The sequence below is a fragment of the Nicotiana tomentosiformis genome, chromosome 7 (assembly GCF_000390325.3).
Source record: "Nicotiana tomentosiformis chromosome 7, ASM39032v3, whole genome shotgun sequence".
NCBI lineage: Eukaryota > Viridiplantae > Streptophyta > Magnoliopsida > Solanales > Solanaceae > Nicotiana > Nicotiana tomentosiformis.
Window position 1 is genome coordinate 107,495,522 of NC_090818.1, and position 17,429 is coordinate 107,512,950.

Genomic DNA, 17,429 nt, shown 5'->3' on the forward strand with positions numbered 1-17,429 from the left:
TTGCCTAGTGACTTTGTCCCAGCTAACTAGGTGCAATTATTTCTTGTTTGAAGTTGTACCCCAAATAAAATTCCTCTGAATTCTATCAATTTATTTGATAGTCTTGGTGGGATATTTGATGTATTGTATAACATGGCTTGGGATGATACTAAGGGAGGCTTTGGCAAGGATGATTTTTCCAGTCATATTTAGATAATTTATTTTTCAGCCAGCCAGTTTGGATTGCATATTGTCTAATATGAATTGAAAGTCAGTACTAGTGAGTCTTCTAAGGAACATAGTGAATCCTAGGTATTTCCCAAAGGACGTAGTAGCTTGGATTGACACGGTATTTATGAGGCATTCCATTGTGTCAGGCTTTGTGTTAGAGGAGAAGAGAACCCTGGACTTGGTGAGATTAAATTTTTGCCCAGAAACCTCATTTAAGGCCTGCAAGATACAGTAGATTGTGGTGCAGTTCCTAATATTTGCTTTTGCAAAGAGAGTACGGTCATCAGCAAAGAAGAGTTGAGATAATTTTGGTCCAGGCCTACTGATACTGATAGGGAGCCATTGTTTATCCTGGACAGCTCTATCAATTGACCTAGAAAGCCTCTCCATACATAGAATGAATAGGTAAGGGGAGATTGGGTCCCCTTGTCTGGTGCCCCTAGAAGGCTTGAAGGTGCTTGTTTTGCCCACATTCACTTGGATGGAGATGGTTGATGAGCTAATGCAGGATAAGATTAACTTAGTTAGCCCAGGAGGGAAGTTGAAGGCATGTAGTGTGTCCCTAATGAAGGACCACTCCAGCCTGTCAAAAGCTTTCTCTAAGTCAATTTTGAGAATCATATGAGCCTGGTTCCCTTTCAGTTTCCCAAAATGGGCGATGTATTCTTGGACAATGATGACATTATTAGATGCCCTTTTATTGGATAGGAAACTAGCCTGGCTAGGGCTAATTATAACATATAGAAGAGGTTGTATCCTAATGACAATGATCTTAGTGATGGTCTTGTAGATGGTGTTACAAAGCCCTATTGGTCGGACATTTATTAGCATAGTGGCTTGGGGACACTTGGTAATGAGACAGAGAAGAGTTTGGTTCATGGTCTCATTCATGGAGTATGTGTAAAAGCATAACTTGCAGAAGTCTACTACTGAGTTCCCCACAATGCTCAAGTACCTTTGGTAAAAAATTGGGTGAAGCCCATCAAGGCCTGGTGCCTTGAATGGTTTAAAGGAAAAGATGGTCATTTTGATTTCTCTAACCTCAAGGGGCATCCAAACTGTCTCTTTGACAGTTTGAGAGGATATGGGTCATGTCCAAATGATTGGCAGTGGAAATGGGAGCTTTTGTGTGGGAGGAAGTGTAGAGACTCCCAAATAAGTGCATTATAAAGGCCTTAATGTCCCCTTGGTCATGGAGCCAGTTTTCACTATCCTCGTTGAGGGACAGGATCATGTTCATTCTTCTCCTATTGAGGGTGTAAGTATGAAAAAATCTAGTGTTGGCATCACCTTCAGTTAGCCAATTGACCCTTGACTTGAGTTTCCAGAAGTCTTACTCATTCTTGAGGATGGAGTCAAGCTCTCTGGTCAGGTTACTTTCCAGATTTAGTAGGTAACTGCTGAACTGGTAATTTGGTGATTTTTTGATCTCAGCAATTCTGGCCAAGATCCTTCTCTTTTTGTAGAAGATGTTAACAAAGGTGTGCCTGTTCCACTGGGTCATAAGGCTTTAGAAGGTTTCAGTTGATTGGATTAGGGGGAAGTTATTAGTGAAGGCATCATTGATGATACTAGTGAAGAAGGGGTGTCTAGTCCACATTGATTCAAACCTGAAGGGTCTGTTAGAATTACTGAAAAAATCCCTCTTTAGCATTATTTGAACAGGGCAGTGATCTGAGTGGGTCCTAGGGAGATAGTTAACACTAGCCTCAGGGTATTGAGAAATCCAGCAGTCGTTAGCAAAGTGCCTATCTATCCTTTCTAAGATTAGACTACTCATATTTTTGTATCTTTTGTTAGTCCAAGTGAATTTACTGCCTTTGTAACCTAAGTCAACTAGTTTGCATTCATTGAGGCAGTTCCAAAATAGGTTACTATGACTTGAGTTAATGGAGTTACCCCCAAATTTATCCCTAGCTTTTAAGACCTCATTGAAGTCTCCACCTACAAACCAGTTCCCAGTATTGCTTTTAGAGATAGTAACCAAACTTTTTCATAACAATTTCCTATCAGCTGATATGTTGCTAGCATAAATGACTAAAAATAACCAAGGGGTGTGGGATGGGAGTACCTTCACCATGGCATATATGCCCTTAGGGGTAGTAGATACCCCATCAACACTGACGCAGTCCTCCTTCCATATCGTAACTATCCCACTAGACAACCCTACTGCCAGAGACTAGATAAGCATATCAAAGTGTAGTTCCTCAGTCAGATTTTTATGGTCAGCCATCTTAGTTTCTAACATAACCAGCAGTGCTGGCTTGTGAAGATGAACCATGTCGAGGCAGTGTCTCCTGAACTCCGAGTTGTTTCCACCCCTAACATTCCATTTGATTTACTTCATCAGGGGTGGTTGGCGGTTGGGAGGACTGGTTTCCATGAGGCTTCTCCATTCCCTGAGGAGACGTCACTGGTTTCTTTTGGTTATTTTTCTTCATGCTTAGAACTGGGGTCAGATTGAGGAGTGGTTTGGTCACACCTTGAGTGTGGTGAGAGAACAAGCTCAGACCACACCTGGTCATGACTCTGGGAAACAACAGCACAAGCACTTCGCTATTCTCGACACTGAACTATATTGCTCTAACTGAGTCCAGTAGGAGAGAGTTTGTGCGTAGAGGGTCGTAGGTTGTTCCTTCCATTTCTGGTGGGGTTTTCCTCTTTAGAAGCTCTAGGGCTTTGTTGATCTCCCTTGTAATATTTCCTAATGGTGGGGGGATTAGTTCTTCTCTACTGGAGCAAAAGGTGATGGTGTTTGATGGGATTGGGGCTCGATAGTCACAAACACTAGAGACGCTGCTAGGTCCTCCGTTCCTGTGTCTTGGAAGAAGGGAATTAACTGGAACGCTTGGGAGATGAGGGTGTTGATCATTTGTGGGTCCAGATTGGGTTGCATGTTGCCATTGCTTGTCGTTGCTTGCCACAGGCTTAGGACAAAGGCTACCAAGGCCCTATTTAGGGCCTCCACCATTACCCTCGCCAGATGCATAGGGTTTTGGACAATCAGGGTTACTGGTTGATTTCCTATGGTGAAATTGTAGGCTAGTCCTTATCCTTGAAGCACCCCATCTAGCCACGATACCGGTGATTGGTCCGGTGGCAGTGGAAATGACGTCACAATAATGGGTGGCAGCTGGGTTATTTTCATTTTTGTGGTTTTTTTGTTTTACCTCTTTGGGTAAGAGTGGGGGTTATGTTAACGAGTCGGCTCATAATGGCGTCGTTTGGTGTCAAATCTAGATCAGTGGAAAGGTCATCAGTTATTGCATCTGGAGAAATGGATTCGAAATTAATGTGGTATTTGTTGGAGTGGATGGAAGGTGTCATGTCACCTGAGATTGGGTGGGTTCTCAGGTGAGGCCCTTGAGTGTTCATGGAGTGTGGTGAGTTTTTCCCATTAGAGTACTCTGATGGGAAGGGAGTTGGGGGCATATAGATATTTGGGTAGGGATAATTATTTGGGCTAGGTGGTTCCAATTGTATATGAACCCCAGTGGTTGATTGGGTATTAGTGCTAGGCCATATATTTAGTTGGGTATATGTCTAGGGTTGGGCTATTAGTAGGGGACTCCTGGTAGGCATCATTAACGGGCCCAACTGACTTTTGAATATCAGCTCCATCGGGCCCCATTCCCGCCTTGCGTTTGCCATTGTGCTTGGGCTGGGGCCTCGTGTGTTAGGCTGTTGGGGAGTGGGGGATTGGGTTTTGTTTATTCACAGGGCCACTGGGCCTATTGTAATTTTTGGACTGCATATTATTGGACTTAGAATTATATTGAAAAGTTTTGGTTTCCAGAAATTTACCAGAGTTTGCATCGAACATTTTTACCTGGATCTTTTGTGATTTTTGTGTATGATGCTGATTGTTTTTGTTTCCATTGTTCCTTCCCTTCATCGGTTGTTGGCTTGTTTTCTTTTGTCTAAGGAAAGTGACTATCTTTCATCCATCGTCCTCTCCTTCCTTGGTGTGTATTCCTGAATTTTTAGGGACTTCTTGTGACAGCGATAATTGGAGTTTTTTGAAATTGCAAATTTTTGTTGTGTGGCCAATTCTTCCACACGTTGTACATAACGTACCTTCACCTTCATAAATCACAGCTTGCTTATGGTCACCAATAATTACTGATGTTTCCACTGGGGTTTCAAGTGGTACTTGGATACAGATGCGTGCATATCTTCCTTTCAACGTGGAAGATGTGTATGAATCAATTTTGAGTAGTTTTTCAAGTTTTCTACCAACTTTTTCCAATATTTCTTTGTCATAGAATTCTGTTGGTAGTTGGGGTAGGCAAATCCATATGGATGTGGAAGAGAGTGAAGCTTCTTATGGGATAAATTTTATTTTCCATTTACGCACTGATAGAAAATTCCCAGAGACAAACCATGGCCCTAGGTGTAGTTCCTTAGCCATATTTTCCTCTAGACTAAATTTGACAATGAAGAAGTCCTATTCTAAATCAATCAAGATTAACTGTTCGGATGATTTTCATAGGTCAATCAGTTTAGATCGAAGGTAATGGGAAGGCATTCTATGACCAAAAACCTTTATGATTACTTAGAAGCATCATGGTTGGTATATGCGTTTCTTGTCTTCTTGTGAGAGGGAAATTAGTCCTTCAATATTTTTTCCTTTATCATCTTTGTTGATTTGGGGGGTATCTTCATCGTAGTATTCTGTTTGGCTTACTGCCTGCTTGTCGAGTTGCATTTTCTTATAAGAGTGTGTTATTATTTCTTCCACATTTATTTTGGCTATTTTTGTCCGGTGGTATAATTGGTGGTGTAGTGGTTGTGTCCATGTAGGTATTCTTAGAGAGAGTGGAGAGTTTCTATGACTAAAAGAAAATCTTGAGAATCACCCACGCCATAAATCTCTTTGTATTATTGAAAAAGTTATGGTTTCTTGCTAGCCAGATGTGCCACAAGCAAAAAGGAAGGATGTTTTCCCATGTGATAGTATTGTTAAAAGAAAGTTTCTTTAGCTTGTTCCAGGTTATTGGCTAGAGCTGGGATGAGAATATGGGATTCAATTGCTAACTTTCAGTAGATCCCTTGGCTAGTATTTCATGCCAGAAATGGGTTACATTGGGGCATTCAAAGAAGTTGTGGCCACTGGTTTCAAGACATGCTAAGCAAAAACAACATTAAGGGTTGCAATTAACCCTTCAAAAGGTGCTATCAGGATGCCATTCCATACCAGAGTTAAATGGGAACCTCCCAGGATGGGGAACTATAAACTCAATACGGATGGTGCTGCTAGGGGCAACCTAGGCATTAGGGGAATTGGTGGAGTATTCATGAATCATAGTGGGGATTGGATTATGGGATATATGAAAAATATACCACATACCACCAACATCATGGCAGAACTAAAATCACTACTAAAGGTCCTCCAAATAGCAGAACAAAATGGTTGGGTTCCACTAGACATAGCTACAGATCCGACTGAAGTAATAAAAATGCTACTCACAAGTAATACAACTTACGATCCTATAATTTATGAATGCAGGTTATTGATGCAAATGATGGACAAGGTGGTGGTGAGACACCGCTACAGGGAACAGAATAGGATGGCCGATACATTGGCAAAAGAGGCAGCAAATTTAAGCTTTTTGGGTAGAACTACCATGCTAGCAGTTCCTCTGATGTTTTTAAATTATGTATTTTGAGCAGACATCCTAGGAACTAAAATTGTTAGGAATTTTTGGACATGTAACATAGATACAATTGAAAAAAATATGATCTTTTTAGGGGAATTGCAGTACCTCAATTTAGACAGCAATCTGCAATGTAATACCTAGTTTCTTATATATATATATATATATATATATATATATATTCCCTTTGACCAAAAAAAAAAGAAATTTTCTTTAAACCGTACCCAACAATGGATTCTCATCTAAAAGGTATCATAAAATCAACAACGATAGATCAAATACGTAAAGCATTATGTGAGTACAAAAGAGATCATTTCACATGCACTTAAAAAGATTTGCAGTTCTGGCTTGATGAAAATATTCATTTGAAAGCTAGTCAAGGTATAGTATCAAACACACTCATACAATCAACTGAGTATCTTTCGACTAAACTTAGAAAAGGGAAGGGATATCAAGAGGCACAAGCCAGTAAAATTTTCAGACATGAAAAAGGTTATTTATGAGTGGTTTCTCCAATACTACAACCGTGTAAATATAATCGGAGAGTTAATTTTGGAGAAAGCGAGAGATACCATGAAACTTTTATATCCTCAACAAGATTTTGAGAATAACTTTTCTCAAGATTGGCTTGAGAAATTCAAGCTAAGACATGGTATCAAGTTATTTCGTCATTTTGGCGAGAGTGGTTCTTGATATACAAGACATGGAGATGACATTGGAGTCCATAAAAGAAAAATAGACTAGTTCCCTATGAATGATGTTTTTAATATGGATGAAACTGGTTTGTTGTACAGTTTACAAGCTGATCATTCTCTTGCTACTAAACAACTTGAAGGAAGAAAGCAGGACAAAGAAAGGCTCACAGTTGTTATTTGTTGCAATGAGGATGGATCTGAAAAACTTTTTTTATGGATTATTAGAAAATATGCAAAGCCACGTGGCTTCAAGAATGTCAACATGAACAGTTTGAATTGTCAATATCGTGCAAACAAAAGAGCATGGATGACAAATGTGCTTTTTGATGAATATATTCGTTGGTTTGACCAAAAAATGCATGATGGACGAATTTTGCTTGTGGTAGATAATTATCCAACACATCCAAGAAATATTGAATGACTAAAAAATGTTGAATTATTTTTTTTGCCCCCCAACATGACATTAAAAATTCAACGTTGTGATGCTTGGATAATAAGAGCTTTCAAGATGCATTATCGCAGTAGATTTTACCGTAGGATATTCGAAGGCTATGAGCTTGGACAAAACTAATACAAGAAAGATTAATATTTTGGATGCTATCAATCTTGCGATGCGGCTAAGACAACAAATGTTCAGCAAGAGACAATAGCAAATTATTTCCGACACTGCAAAATTCATGCGGGGAATGAAGCCTCAAGGAATTTAAATAAACCCACTTGTGAAAATGATATTCATGAACTTGAGGTCATGGCTAATGATCTCGGTTACCGCAATAAAATATATGTCAATAGAAAGTTCGATTATCCGGGTGAAAATGATGTATGTTCAAAGGTTCGGAGCTTAGAAGAAATTATGGATACCATCGGAGAAAACAATATTGATGATGAAGTTGAAGACGATACAATACCTTTAGAACCAGTTGCGCGTAACGAAGCACTTATCGCGTCTAAAACTCTTCACAATATTTTGGTGCAGTTCGAGAAAACAACACCAGAATATTTTGATGCAATAAGAAAAGTTAGATATGAGCTTCAACTAGATTTAAATTTTAAGAAAAAATAAAAAATACTAGAATCATGTTTCGCTAAATTGTCTTAGATATTTTTATAATTTTAAAGAATTATTAATTTATAATATTAATGGGACCATATATTTATATAGGGTCTTTCAAAAATTATTATCTTATAATCTTACAGAAATCGGTGATATTTTCCACTTCCCCAAGTCGGGATCGGAGAAAAATATTATTTTAGAGAGTTTATTAATTTACCGAGTATTAACGTAGAGAGGTTCTATTGTATATGCTTTTGAACATCATTTTGTACGCAATTTAATTTGACAGTAAGTGTGAACATATTTACTATCTCGATTGATCATTAAAACATTTGCATAATATTAAATACTACTGTAAGTAAATGGTAAATGTTTTGAATTTTGCACCTATATATTAACTTAAAAGTTTGGAATCGTCTTTGTGCTCTAATTATCCATGGATTAGCTTAATTACCCGTTTAAACTTCAATATTGTATAGGCCAAAAATTATCTTTGATATAGGCAAGCCACGTCAGCATCGTGATAGCCATCATATGCCTCAACGTATTATCAGTAAGATTTCTACAATGATCTGCCCGAGGTCAAAGTGGCCTTGAAGAGATGAAGGGTGCGGTTGAAGAGTTAGCAAAGATCAAGGTCATGAATTCATCGTAGATCAAGGTCGAGCATCGTAGACAGAGTTATAACAACTAGTTTTAAGATAGGACACTAAAAAAAATATTCTAGTGGATATTCTCTGCACTTGTACTATCAGGGTTTTTAGGAATATGTTCCCTATAAATAGAAAGAGACATAATAATAGGGGACATAAGATATTCATTTATAAGAGAAAATATTGACTTAATTGAGAGAATCTTACCATATTGCAAACATACGAAAAACTACCTTTTCACTAAGATCCTTGTCCAACTTTTTTACTTGATCCAAGAACAACCTGAATGTTCAAAGACTCAACAATTATTTATCATTGTCATAAGGAATATCAACAGATCTCACCTCTTTCAGGTGACTCATATGTTCTTATTTACTAAAATACCATCTATTGCTATATATATATTGTTAGTTAATGCTACATCACTCCTTTTGAGCTGTTAAATAATATTGACATTGTTCATATTTATTGCCATGTGACCTAACACATATATATTATTTTATTACAAAACTAGTTATCTTGTCTTTTGGATATTAATACTAGCTAAGATTGACTCTACTTTATTTAAATTTAATTGGTTGAACACGGATTTAAATTTTGGGTCAAACAATTTGGCGCCGTCTATGACCCTTTAGATCTACAACTCGCGTGAGTTGCTAACCTAACAAACCACAAGGTTTCACCTACGGATACTTACATGGTAGGTAACCAAGGAGATAGGACGAAAATGACAGGTGACTTCCCTGGCAATCACATGAACGCTCTCAACGAGAGCTGTGAAACACTAGGCGATGATATGATACCCACTGCCTCCCTCATACGTGAGAGGTCGCCTCCCCCCCTCAATTGTAGCATAACAAAACCAAATGGAAATGGGGAAACTACGTCCACAGGAGAAGGGACGCCACTGGCCATGAAAAAGCTCCTCGAAGCGTGGTTGACCGATACACTAGTAAGCGTGCTCAACAAACCTGCTCCATGCATGACCATAGAGACCACAAGAGCCCACACAGTGCAATGAGAAAATGATCAAGGCGAACAACCAGACCCTCCAACACCAGGTATAACTCATAATATCACTAAAAATCCAGGTGACGACATCCTCGCCGATGTTCTTTAGAGGATGGAAGAAATGGAGAATGAAAATAAAATGCTCAAAGATCAAATGAAAGAACACCAAGAACGGGTCGATACGATACAGGGCACCCCTAAACTACTGCCAAAGAGGGACGCCAGTAAATTCATAGAATAGTCGTATAGCAAGGAAACAATCTCGCATGCCATACCAAAGACCTTTATAATGTCGTTGTATCTCAGGATATATGATAGAACGACTGACCTCGAAGATCACGTAACTCATTATGTCACCGCCGTGAAGGGCAACGACCTCACCAAGGAACAAGTGTCCTCCATCTTGCTGAAGAAATTTGGTGAAACCCTCACGGGAGAGGCGTTAACATAGCATTCACAGTTACTAACCCGCTCCACAAAAACCTTCAAATAAATGGCTGATAGGTTCGTAACGGTGCATGCCGAAGCCAAGAAAGCCGAAACAAGAGTAAATGACATATTCGCCATCAAGCAGTTCTTGGGAGAAGGACTGTGGGACTTCCTCGCCCGATGTAAAAAGTTAAGGATGACCCTACAAAATGTGTCCGAAGGGATGGCAGTCGTGGCCTTCAGAATGGGTTGAGTAAATAGGGTTCAAGAGCGACCGAAAAACTGCTGAGCCGATTGATGAAATATCCTCCAACCACTTGGAATGAAATCCACAATGCTTACTGTGCCGAAGTCCGAGTAGATGATGATCCCTCAACGGACCAACTCGACATCTTATCTCGGCACAAGCTGAGCACTGGAAAGAACAAAGATATAACATAAGGAGGGATCACCCGGTCTCACGACCCAATAGGGAACGACATCAGCCATACGTCAGGGCCCCCGCCCCATCTTTTTTTCGTTATGATGAAGGCCCATCTAAGCCGAGGACGGGGACTCACTGGAACAAGAGAGGTATGCCCCCCTTATTGTCTTCTCATAATGTTTGTGTGTCACCTACAAAAATAGTCTATGCCCTAGAAAAACGCAAAATGAAGGTGAAGTGACCGCCCAATATGAGGTCTGACCTGAGCACCAGAAAATCCGACGCCCTCTATGAATTCCACAAGGAGCGCGGATACAAGACAGAAGACTGTATCGCCATAAGGCAAGCGATGGTAAACATGTTGCAGCAGGGACACCTCAAAGAGTTCTTGAGCGACAAGGGGAGAAACAACTTCGCCAGAGGTCGTGAACGCCAAGGTCCACCAAAGCCACTATCATCAGCTCGCACCATCAACATGATCATCGGCGGTAGCGACGATGCCTCTATCAACGGCGTTAAATTCACTGCCACTCACAAGCTCAAAAGATCTATTACCCACGAATGGTATGACTGACTCGAACAAAGTATCATCTTTGACGAGTCAGATGCTAACTGTTTGAATTTCCCTCACAGTGATGCTCTCGTCATTACTTTGGAAATTTTAGATATTGATGTCAAATGTATCATGGTAAACGATGGAAGTGGAGCGTACATTATCCATCCCCGATTCCTCACACAGATAAGACTCTAGGATAAGATAATGTCGCGCTGCATCATACTAAACAGTTTTAATAATGCAGTTGAACAAACATCGGGTGAAATTACACTCCCCATCTTGGTCGGCGGCATAAGTCTGGAGACAATGTTCCACATCATGGACCACGCCACCACATACAATGCCATAGTAGGACGACCATGGATACATCCCATTAGAGTCGTTCCCTCCAGCTTATACCAAGTAATTAAATTCCTTACACCTTGGGGAATATTCAGCATACGGAGAGAACGGTGCACGTCCCAGGAATGCTACCGCATCGATAGAAGAAAGACAAGCAAAAAAGAGGCATAACACAACAGGTTCGATGTCGACGCAAGAAGATACCAGGGACGTCATCGTGGATCCCGAAACTATTGAAGCCGCGGACTCAACTATAGAGGACCTCGACCTCGTTCAATTAGACTCCAGCGACTTCAGCAAAAAGGCCTACATCGATTGAAAACTCCGAGAACCAGGTAAATTTAGTCAGTTTTTAAGATCTAAAGCGGATGTTTTTGCCTTCAGCCATGCAGATATGCCGGGCATCCCCAAGAAAATCGTCACATACAAATTAAATTTCAATCCATTCTACCTTCCAGTAAGGCATGTCATACGAAAAATCAACCCTGCCATCAATGATGTCGTCCACAAGGAGGTGGAGAAGCTACTAGAAAATGGCTCCATCAGGGAGTCGAAATACCCTAAGTGGAGCACCAACGCAATGATGATTAAAAAGAAAAACGGGAAATGGAGGTCAAATCCATAAAGGCGGAGGATCATATCGACAAATTGAAGGACGCTTTCGACATATTGAGACAGTACGAAATGAAGCTAAACCATAGAAATGAGCGTTTGGCATAGCCTAGGGGAAGTTTCTAGGTTTTTTAGTGTCGCAACGAGGGATAGAAGTCAACCAAGACCAAATCAAATCTGTCGAAGGGATACCGGATCAACTGACTACTAAGAAGCAAATCCAAAGGTTAACTGGTCGAATCGTCGCCCTGTCGAGATTTATCTCGCGGTCATCTGACATATGTCACAAATGTTTTAGCATACTAAAAAAGGATAACGGCCTTGATTGGATGCCTGAATGTGCACAAGCCCTGCGAGAGATAAAGGCGTATTTTTCGTCACCACCTCTACTCTCAAAGCCCGAACCCGAGGAACATATCCTCGTCTACTTGGCCATCTCCGAAGTGGCAGTAAGTGCAGTACTGATCCAAGAAATTAAAGGTACATAGACTCCCATTTATTACATTAGCAAAACACTCGTCGACGCCGAAACAAGGTATCTACACCTCGAGAAACTGGCCCTGGCACTAGTCATAGCTTCATGAAAGCTTAGACCTTATTTCCAGTGCCACCCAATCTCGTTTGTTAGCACCTTTCATCTGAGAGGCATTTTACATAAACTCGAATTATCATAAAGGCTGGCCAAGTGGGCCATCGAGCTAAGTGAGCACAATATCATATATCAGCCGCGAATAGCGTTAAAGTCGCAAGTTCTCGCCGACTTCGTCACAGAATTCAGCGCAACGATAATGCCTGAAGTCGAAAAGGAAGTCGTCCAAGCTTCTCTCCAAACACAAGACCTCTGGGTCCTATACACCGACGACGCATCTAGAGCTTCCGGATCCGGACTAGGACTCGTACTCGAGGTCCCTACTGGCGAAGTGATTCACCAGTCTATAAGATGCCCAGATATGACTAACAACGAGGTCGAGTATGAGGCCGTAATTGCAGGATTGAGACTAACACTCAAGTATGGGGAAAATCAGTTAAAGCTCTGTTGTGACTCTCAGGTCGTAGTCAACCAAGTCATATGGACTTTCCAAATCAAAGAACAAAGGTTGCAAAAATATCATATCGAGATCTGCAAGTTGCTGCCCAAGTTCGACGAATGCCAGCTCAACTAGATCCGGGGTGCTCAGAACATTGTGGCGAATGGCCTCGCCAAATTGGTTACTGCCACCAAACGTATCACGATCGGGGATGAAAGTGTAGTCCACCTCCTCAAGTCATCGTTGGACCAAAGCGAGGTAAGATATGTAAGTTTAACTTGGGATTGGCGCAATCGTATTATAGCCTACTTGCAGGACGGCACACTCCCAAACGACAAAAAGGAAGCCAAAAAACTAAGAATGCGGACAGCCAGATACAACCTCCTCCACAGCGACCTATACAAGAGGACATACGGTAGCCCTCTAGTGAAATGTTTGGGCCCAAACCAAACCCAGCGCGTCCTCGAAGAAGTCCATGAAGGCCATTGTGGCGCTCATTGCAGCAATCGAGCACTTGTTAGATGTCTCATACGGGAGGAAACTACTAGCCACCATGAAAAAAGACGCCTCAGAATTTGTGAAGAAATGCGAATATTGTCAGAAGTACGCCCCAATAATTCACCAAGCAGGTGAGCATCTCTAATCAGTTACCTCCCCATGGTCTTTCATCAAGTGGGGAATGGACATCGTGGGGCCCCTCCCAGTAGGGCGATGTAATGTACGATTTCTTTTAGATTCAACTGACTATTTCTCTAAATGGGTAAAAGTAGGAGCGTTCGCCCAAATACGCGAATAAGAGGTAATCTCCTTCATATGGAAAAACATCATCTGCCCATTTGGCTTACCCAAAGAAATCAACTACGATAACGGACCCCTGTTTATTGGGAAGAAAACCGCAGAATTCTTCGAGAAATGACATATTAAGAGAATACATTCAACCATGTACCACCCAGTAGGTAACGGGCAGGAAGAATCCTCCAACAAGTCCATATTAAATATCATGAAGAAAAATCTCGAAGACGGCAAAGGATTGTGGCAGGAAATACTCCCAAAGGTATTGTGGGCATATAGAACCACCCCGAAGACTAGCACATGAGAGACACCCTACTCGCTGGTCTACGGAACCGAAGCAGTCATACTAGTCAAAGTCGGAGAACCCAGCCTAAGGTATTCCCACGTAAGCGGCACTAACAATAACGGGAGTAGAAGGCAAGAGCTAGATGAGATCGACAAACGAAGATATATGGCGTACATAAGAATGGTCGCCTAAAAGCCGCAAGCGGAATGCTACCACAACAAGAAGGCAAAGGTTTGGCCACTCAAAGTCGAGGACTATGTACTCAAATCCAAAATTCAAGCAAGCAGAGATCCACGAAAAGGAAAGTTGGGAACAAACTGGGACCGCCCATACAAAATTACTACCAAAGCAGACAAGGGTTCGTTCCAACTAAAAATAATGGATGGAAACAATTACCAAACAATTGGAACTCCAGCCACCTCAAATACTTCAACTTCTAAAAGGAAGAAGCGCCCCCAAGTCGTACTCTTTTTCCCTCACTTGAGTTTTATCCCATTAGGGTTTTCTCAAGTATGTTTTTAATGAGGCGACGAAAGGAACACTTTGAGTCGAAGTATGCAAATAAGGGACTATTTTCTTTTTCATTGCCCGACTCCTAGAGACTCTCCAAGCTGAATAATGAAGGGACTAGATAGACCGGGACTAGAACTAGAACGCTAGCCAATTCCCAAAGCTTGTAACTTTCTCCAATCATGTAATCAAAGCAACAACGTCAAAGTAATAGAAACTTACGTTTATCAAACAGCCTTAATGAAAGGTTAAGTTTGACCCAGCTTGAACAACACCTACCGGCCCTCAGTTGCGCCTTAATAAAAGGTCAAGTTCGACCAGTTCGAACAACACTTATCGGCCCTTGGCCTACAATTTAATGAAAGGTTAAGTTCGACCCAGCTTGAACAATACCTACCGGCCCTCGGCCGCGCCTTAATAAAAGGTCAAGTTCGACCCAGTTGGAACAACACATATCGGCCCTTAGCCCACAATATAATAAAAGGTTAAGTTAGATCGACTTTGAACAACACCAACGACCCTCGGTCGCGCCTTAATAAAAGGTCAAGTTCGAACAACACTTATCGGCCCTCGGCCCACTATTTAATGAAAGGTGAAGTTCGACCGACTTTGAAAAATACCCATTAGTCCTTGGCCCACAATTTTAAGGAAATGTTAAGTTCGACCCATTTCGAACAGACATCTACCGGCCCTCGGCCATAACTTGGCAAAAGATCAAAATCAACCAAGTCTAAAAAACACCTATTAGCCAAACCTAAATGAAGAAGCACACTCAACCAATATAAACAAAGGACAAATACGGGCCATAAATATTCATCCCCAAGGCTACGACCAACAAAAAGACGGCGATAATAAAAAGAACAGAAATTATAACAAGCAATTTTCGGCAAAATCAAAATATAAGAGTGTAGAAACAAGTGACAAATATGGAAAAAGGTGCAGAAAACAACCATAATATTCATATACGAATATAGAGTTCATTACAAGGGCTCTTGAAGACGCCAACAAAAATACTCAAAAAAGTCTAAAAGAAAGACTATTGGCCCTCGCCATCACGACCCCATGCGACCCTATCATCTCGGTTCCCAGCATGCTCACCACCCTCTCCTTGAGGATAAACGATATCATACCGGGCATCCTCCTCAAGCCGGTCTACATCTTCTTCCCCATCCTTGTCGTCAGGTCGAGGCGTGGCGGGATCGTATCCACAAGCGACCTGAGCTTTGCAAGCCTTAACTCGAGCATCCTCAAAGGCAGTAAGAAATAGAGCCCGTTGCGTGCAAGTCCTGAAACACATCTAACCGGGCCTCGGCATGGATCCACTCTTTGTACAACTCCCGAGGTACACTGGAAAATCATAAGCGTTGGAAGAGGACGGTCGTGCAAGTAGTTGAGCCTTCTCGGCCTCCAGAGCGGTCACTTGATCATGAAGGTCAAAGTTCTCCTTTTCCAATTCCCCGATCCTCTCCTCGAGCCAGTCCTCCTTAGCTCTAGCCATTGATTGATCATTTTCCCTCTCAGCCCGAAAAGTCTTATTCGCCAACTCGAAGATCTTCGCCTTCCACCGAGCGTCCAAACGAGAAGACTTCGCCTTCTTAAGTTCCTCCTATTTCTCGGCAATCTCGCCACTGAAGGCTTCCAACTGAAGCCAGCACTCTTCAAGTTTCCCTCGCAATTCAATCACTTGGGCTTGAAGATCACTGCATTGGGCCTCTACGCCCCTGCTAACCTCAAGCTCTTCCTCCCTACTTCTCAACGTCCCTTCAAGGAAGCTGCACTTCTCGATGACCTTCACCAGCTCCTCATCCCTCTTCTTCAAATATTCCCTCAAGTCCCGCACATCACCGCCCTCGCGAAGCCGACTTCAGAGATCCCGATACATGCAGCAGTACTCAGTGTATTTACTTTTCAACTTCATAAATATCTCTTTATACCTTTTCCCCCTCCGAGTGCTCTGAATTTCCAGAATTAGCATCTACAAACCAAAAGAAAAAAGTTAGAACTTAGAATGCTCTAAAAAGTTAGGAAAGGTTCATATGACAAATACTTACCCTGAGAGCGAGGGCGGCAATGCTCTTCGATAGGGCGCTGCCATTTATCTCCTTAAGGGTCTTACCCTCGACATTGGAACAGAGAGGGCCAAGGGTAGGGACTGTCTCCTCAGTGTTCACCAACAAGTCACGATCCATCGGGATCGTGATAGTCCTCGAATTCCCCTATAACCACACCTCGAGTTGGGTAAGCCCCTCGTCGATCATTCTCAGGTCGTCCATGTCGACATTGAAACCTGACTCATCGCCCTCTTCATCAACACTTTTTCCCCTATCGTCAGTAGGCAAAGAAGCGTCCACGGTCGTTCAAGATGTTGAAGCCTCCTCCTGCCGCGAAATTTCATGGCCGTCAGCAGTCGCCTCATCGATTTACATCCCCTTGGAATGTAGAGACATACCTATATCATCTTTCACCGGCCTCAGAGCCTCAAGACTCGGTTCAACATCATCATTCACAAAAATCGTCGTTGTCTCACGTAACGTGAATTCCCTTTCCGCAGCATCAATGGCCAGAGGGACTCTATCACCCATGTCCACACACCTCATTTTTTGAGGCTGAATATCCATGTCGCTGGGTGGTTCATCATCCTCGTCAATAAGTGAAAATAGAGGAGGGGCAAAAGTCGTAACGACCGGAACAGAAATGGAGGAAGAAGAGGCAACTGTCGAAATTGGGATGAAGGTAGGAGCGGCAGTGAATGAGGCAGAGACTGAAGGCGTAATGGCCCTCCTCTTCTGGAATGAGGGCACAGAGGCCCTCGACCTCCTCGTAGACCCTCTGACCAAACCTAGAAAAAAATTGGAAAGGAAGAAATCAGCAAATGGAACAGACATAGATGAAAGAACCACTATGTCGATGGTAGGGAAGAGGTTACCTGTCGAGGGAAGAGATGGCTTAATATCTGAGAGAAACTCGACCAGTCACGTATCCTCGCCATATGAGGAAGGATCTGTCTGACACAATCGGCAATGTGGTTCACCATCTGGAGAGGTCGAACAGTAGCTTCAGAAAAGGAAAAGTTGATTAACGAACCCACAACAAGAAAAATGCTAAAATAAATAAATAAATAAACACGAGCACTTACGAGTGGGGTTCCAAGCCTCAGGGAAGCCGACAAC

At 41.9% G+C, this 17,429-nt stretch overlaps 1 pseudogene; it reads left to right on the top strand.

The window, feature by feature from the left end:
- Positions 1-6,097: 6,097 nt before the first annotated feature.
- LOC104088206 (CENP-B homolog protein 2-like) lies at positions 6,098-7,625 on the top strand (annotated as a pseudogene).
- The last annotated feature ends 9,804 nt before the right edge of the window (positions 7,626-17,429 follow it).